The sequence below is a fragment of the Hippopotamus amphibius genome, chromosome 5 (genome assembly GCF_030028045.1).
Source record: "Hippopotamus amphibius kiboko isolate mHipAmp2 chromosome 5, mHipAmp2.hap2, whole genome shotgun sequence".
Lineage (NCBI taxonomy): Eukaryota > Metazoa > Chordata > Mammalia > Artiodactyla > Hippopotamidae > Hippopotamus > Hippopotamus amphibius.
In genome coordinates this window covers 98,495,779-98,502,389 of record NC_080190.1, presented here as the reverse complement: position 1 = coordinate 98,502,389, position 6,611 = coordinate 98,495,779, and the positions used below count along the sequence as shown (strand labels likewise).

At 34.9% G+C, this 6,611-nt stretch overlaps 1 pseudogene; it reads left to right on the top strand.

Annotated features, from left to right (window-relative positions):
• Nucleotides 1-5,586: 5,586 nt before the first annotated feature.
• Nucleotides 5,587-5,948, top strand: LOC130854261 (microtubule-associated proteins 1A/1B light chain 3B-like; annotated as a pseudogene).
• Nucleotides 5,949-6,611: the final 663 nt, after the last annotated feature.

Below are 6,611 nucleotides of genomic sequence, written 5' to 3'. Positions count from 1 at the left end.
ACTTCTAACTCTTCATATCATCAGAGAACGATTTAAGTCCTTGTTTTAGACATACTTTTCTTCATTTTCTGCTAGATTTTTTCTTACTTATTTTGAGTAATGCAATTCAAGGCAGGAGAAAAAAAAATCTCCTTTTTATATACAAAGCTATTGAGATCTTTCATGGCCTAGTGCAGACTGGGACCATCCTTCATATTTCCAAAATACTCAGTGTTGCTATGAATACTATTGCTTATAGCTGTCTGGGACAGGAGAGCCTTCTTCCTACCTGATGTTGATTTGCATGAGAAGTGATAGTTTTCTTACCCCATTTACAGACTTATCTGAACTTTGAAGAAGTTTTCCACCAGGTAGGATCATCCTTAACTATTGACAAGTAGAACTCCTTCCCTGGCCTTATGTCTTAGAATGCTTTCCTTAAACAAAGAAAAACAAATTAATCTTTTAGTGCCTTGGACGACCAGTTCTGATGGTCTCATCTAGGCCCAGCCCAAATAAGCCTAGTCCTTGTTCTTTCTCTTGGGGTTATTTTTAACCCACTGCCATGTAGGATAGATGAGATGCTTTGAGGCTCTCCATGACTTGCATCCATGAGATTTTCCAGGGACCTTTGGTCATGCCCAAGTCCAAGATGTCAGCCTAGCAGGGAAATTATTGTTATTGGTTCCCTGTTCTTCCCCATAGTATATTCTTGAAGGCTACAGACCCCTTAGGGTCAAACCTGCCACCTTGTTTTAGCTAAAATAAAGAGTATGAAAGCTTTGGAGTTCTCAAATAGAGTGACACAATTTTAAAAGTTCAATAGTATGTGACACTGAGATTTTGAGGGTTAATCAGATGTTAGGAGCATACTAGAGTCTAATTTGAATTGCACTGTGCTTTGATTAATGTCAGATTCTTGGAGCACAAGATAGAAATTCAAATTGTGTTCACTCTTCCACACACTTTGACTATTGGAGAAAATAAATGTGTAAAATGTGGGAATAGAGCAATAAATCATTACTACCTAAGAGACACACATATCACAAATGTTCTTGAAGATTTTTTGGAAAGATAACTTGTTCTGCTGTGCATTTTGGGAAATGATGAGGATATGGAATGTGTAGTTATTTGCAAGAGGACTTTTCAGTCTTGACCCACTCACATAAGTCCCTGACATCATAGAATTCAGAAGGGGAAAACAAGGACCATAAATCCAGGGTCCCCATCCTTTACAGACTTTCCCATCCTGTACACTTGCATATATGCACACTCTACTAACACCAACACCAACAGCATCAAAGCTCATATAATTATTGGCTAGAGGAAATATTCAGAGAGTTCCTAAGACACATTCATTCTTCATCCTTTCTAATCTGGATGACATAGTGAGAGCTTTAGGAGAAGAATTCAAGAGGTAAGAGGTAAGATCTGGCCCCTGAATGTGATTTGTAATTCCTATTAAAAACAAAGCTTTATGTTTCTTCACTTTTCCATTAAAATTCAAACATTCAGGAGATTTGATATATGTCTTCTGCCATATGTCAAAAGTTAACATTAAAATAATCTCATAGCCAAAACAAAATCATTTTCAAAAGCACATTTTGTGTTACAAATACATTTCTAATAACTAAGCATGTACTTAAAATTAAATTTAAAAAATGAAGCAGTTTAGCATAGATTATCTTAATTTCTTCTAACTGTAATAATGCTTACCAATTTTATATTTGAGGAGCTAAAGCTCAAAGACCTTATATTTAATAAGTTCTAAAGTTTAAATTACAATCTTGTTCTTTAGGTGCATTTTTTTTACTCACAATGCTTTACAGAAGCCTTCCTACAATGCTACAAAATAAAAAGTGACTGGGTTGTTTATGCCTGTGATTTCATAATACAAAGTGTTTAATCTGTCATTTTCCATTAAAGGAACACTTTCTTTTCTTTTTTATTTGTTCACATTGTGAGTCATCACATTACTTGAGGCTATCAAATGCTACTAGATAAAATCATTATTTTATTACCATAATCATCAAGAATTTTTTCGCTTTTAACATAGTATGTCAAAAAATATTTCATAAGTTCTTACATGTGTAAACATTAAAACATTAGATATTCTATCACATAGAAAATCTCATGTGTAAACTAAGGAAAGAAATTCAGTAATAAATCAATAGTTCATTGTCATGCATTCCTTAGGGATTTAAAATATTTTATGCCTATCTGATTGTCCAGTCACATTTAAAAGAAAATGATTATGTCTTATGCCTTCTTACTCTCTCCAAACCACCTTGAGTACTATTATATACATAATTGTTAAATGAGATTTACAGATGTTTATGGACTGTAAAGGTGACCTGCACTCCATTTACCAGCCATGCATAGTTTTCTATTTTAAATGTAAGGAATTACTTGGCATTTAATACCTGCTTTGATTTCTTTTTCCCCTTAGTCTCCCTCAGCTGGTGCCAATAATTTATCTCATGAGGTTCAAAGTCTTCTGTGATGAAGTACCTATCCCCTGGGAAAGGTGACATGTGGATTTATATTCTTTCTAACTTGTAAATGTATTATCCCAGAGCTTTTGGGAGGACAACTTTTGATAAAGTGATTGAGAGAAGTTGGGCTGACTGGAAGTCTAAAAATTCAATATATATGTGCCAGAGTTGTGAAATAAGCAATAAAGACTGAGGAAAGAAGGTTTAAATCACTTAATTTTATCTATATTAATTCCCTAACTCTTATTCTCTCTCATTCTCTCTCTCTCCCTCTCTCTCTCTGGCTCTCATCCTTACTTTAGTGTTTGTGTGTGTGTGTGTGTGTGTGTGTGTGTGTGAAATTCACAAAATGATCATCAGCATTAATATCTGTAATGCACTTAAGTGGCATGGATTAAGGTGACTCTTAATTGTTGAATCCACTGCTGGGTTTGATTTTCGTAAACTGAATGGCAGACCACTTAGTAATAGATAAACTTAATTTGCTTACTTAGATTGGTCTTCATATTAAATTTGGAATCTCACTGAGCCATTTTTTGAGAGACAAAAGCTGCTTTTGTTGCATATACATGAAACTGGGTCAGGGCTGAATAGTGCATTCTTCTATGTATCACTAGAAGATGTTTTAGTGAACATTTTGATGTTCTCTTTCTTCTCTTTCTTTCAAGGACCTCTGATGTGATCTTATAGTGTTTCTTTTTAACCTACCTTTTCACACTTGACCATCTAAATATGAATCCTCTATGCATTTGTGTGTGGTGCACATTCCTGTTGTATACACATTCACAATCCTAAAATAGCACAGCATTTGCAATAACTTGCAATCAAAAAATATTCTTTTAAAAGAATGTGTAGGGAAACACTGGTGTTCACTCTCAAAGGTGCATTGTTTTTACCAGTTTGATGCAGAGTTGAGCTGTAATGAGTTGAGCTAATGAGCTTCTCTGTAGTCCAAATGCTCAGTAACTACTTTAAGGAGGAAAAATGTTAGTCACATTTTTTTCCTGACCATCTCCAAATGAGCTCAGTCCTTTTATTTTTTCAAATGAGAATTGAAATCCAATCTGGGGCTGGAGGAAATTTACTCCAACCTTTCCTCATTGTAGACCTGGAACAATCCCCTCCATTTGTCACTGACAGTTCAATAAAAAGAAGAGTCATTTGAAAGGTAAAACTACTGAAATTTATTATTACTCTTCCTGTGTAATACCAAATGTTAGCATTATCATTGGCATCATTGAGGGTTTTGTTCTTGTATGCCATTTTTCTTCCCTGGAACCTAATTGCATTGCTCCTTTCCCATCTATCCCATCTGTCACCCTGCTCACTTTGTAAAATAGATGTCTCTTCAACATCTAGAGTAACATGAGCAAGTGCATTTAAATTAGGTGTATAAAAATGCATTTTAGACTTACCATATTTTTAATTTATGATGGGTTTATTGAGATATAACCCCACTGTAAGTTGAGGGAGATATCTCACTAAAGACACATTATCATAAATTTATCTCTAGCCCAATTATTTTGCTAGATTATCAATCTTCTTTACAAATCTAAAGGAGCTTGTACTGATTCTGGCCTCCAAAGGGAATTGCACAGTAGTGTCCTTTTTATAATCTCTCATGGCATGCTAGTTTATCCTCCATCATTACACATCACTCATACCATAGTACTGAACACTGTAATTAGTTACATGTTTATTCATCTTTGAAGACCTCACCTAATATCACTCTATTCTCAGAAGTTAGCATGAATCATAGATGTTACTCACGAGTGTATTTATGAATAAATAAAAACAATCTAGCACTTTGGGGAGTAGACTGTAAGCTGCATGAAGGCATGAACAAAGTCAATCTTCTCTCTCTCTCCCCAGGCCCTACCTCAATGTCTTAAACATAGTACACATTCAATAAATTTTATTGAATTTGTCAGATTTCACACACACACACACATGCACACATAGTTTACACCATGTCACACTTGCTTATTTTTCCTCTCTGACTGTCAAAACTTGTAGAATTCAGCTTTCCTGTAATTACCAGAAAATGTGGATGTTCAGATGAATATTGAATTTTGGTTGTCATCCTTGTTTTAGAGAAAATAAAGACAAAGAAAAATTGTGCTTTGATGTCTGTGTAAAAAAAGTCAGCAATATTCTCTACTCTTTCAGCAGAGAAAGAGAATCTATCAGCATCTTAGGTGGCTACTTGTTTATTTTTTTTCTGTGATTGTCTTTTCACTTGTGTGTCTGAACAGAGGCCCATGGCTATTGTTTAATCACAAGGCAGGCTACATGGTCAAGCAATGCAGGAAAAGAAAATGTTCAAAATTTTTGTTTGTAGAAAACTCATTTACACTATGAAGAATATATTTTTTTTACCATTTTTTTCATGAGTCTCTGTATGAAGTGCTCTTATTTCTTAGAAATACAGCATTCACTGTGATAAAATTTTACTTGTTAGATATGATATAGTGAACTTCAAGGAACAATCTTGATTATTTCTCATGCTATACTTTTGTTATTTAGAATATTACTATAGAACATAAAGTATAAATATAGGCATATATATGTAGTGTATGTATATATGTGTTTATGTGTGTGTATATCTTTACATATACATTTTTTCTTTGAATAAGTTATCTAGGAACATATTCTACCTAATTGTGTAGGGAGAAAACTGATACCATAAAGTTAAAAAACATGATGTTGTTCTCTGAAATTCATTGCTTGTGATGAGACATTCTGAAATTGGCATATGGAACTTCTGGTAGGGAGATAAGCTCTGGAAAAGGGATATGTAATTATTATTATTATTTTTTACAAATATTATGTACCTATCAAACTTATTTTCATTTACATGCTTGTTGTCTGCTTTTAATAAATACTAATTGTGAAAGAGTATGTAAGATGCAGGAGAAAGGGACCTTCAGAAGACATTGAGGGCACTACTGAAAAATGGCATTTTGATTTTCTTCTATACACAAAGGAAATAGGTCCAAGGAAGATCAAATATTCCCTCTGGACAAAAGCAGTCGCTGTCGCCACAGTTGCAGCCACCGCATGGAGCCGCCTGGACCCTCCACCTCTCCGCCCCCCCTTAGCCTGCTGTGCCATGGCTTCGGGGAAAACCCTCAAAGAGCGCCGAGCCTTCGAACAAAAAGTAGATGTATGACTTATCCCAAAGCAGCATCCTGCCAAATCCCGGTAATAATAGAACGCTACAAAGGTGAGAAGCAGCTTCCGGTCCTGGATAAAACAAAGTTCCTGGTGCCTGATCATGTCTATATAAGAGAGCTCATCAAGATAATTAGAAGGCGCTTACAACTCAACAATAATCAAGACTTCTTCTTGTTAGTGAGTGTGTCCATAACGATTTGTGAAGTGTATGAAAGCAAGAAGGATGAAGATGGATTCCTGTATATGGCACATGCCTCTCAGGAGACTTTTGGAATGAAACTGTCTGTGTACAACTAAAAAAAAAGCAAACAAATAAACCCCCCCCAAAATGCATCTGTTCTAGAATTTTTCAAACCCTTACCAAGGAATACAAAAGGGATGTTACAAACTGATTGATCAGCTCATCTAATCATAGATCATCAAAACAGTAGTGTTCCTGCCTAGGAATTTTAAGAAGTTTTGTTTGTTTGTTTTTTGTTTGTTTGTTTGTTTGTACTTCAAGTATACAAACTGAGCTCCAAATGAGTACATTCAGCTTTGGGAAACTTTATTACTTAGCAAAGCCTGTCTGGTTTTCAAATTTAGAAGTTTAAAAATAAAATACTTTGCATTCTAAGTTGCCAATTAAATAGAACTTTAAGTTATTTTAATATTTTTCCCCAAAAGAAGCTTATAATTTGACCATTCAGAGAGATATTAAGTCCTCTCTAGGTTCACAGAAACTGCCAACTGTTTATAGAAGTGTTTCTACTCAATTAGAGGTATTTCCTTAAGATGATCTTTAAGCATAAGTTGTCAGGCATAACCACCCCCCAACCCCCAACACATTTGCCACAATAGTTGACAAAAAGCAGGGTGGATGGGGATGTATAGGAAATAAGAAAACAGAACTTCTGTCCAGAGTTCCTGATTGCTAATAAGCATGTTTCAAGTCAGCGGTCCTGTTATGAAGTTTTCATT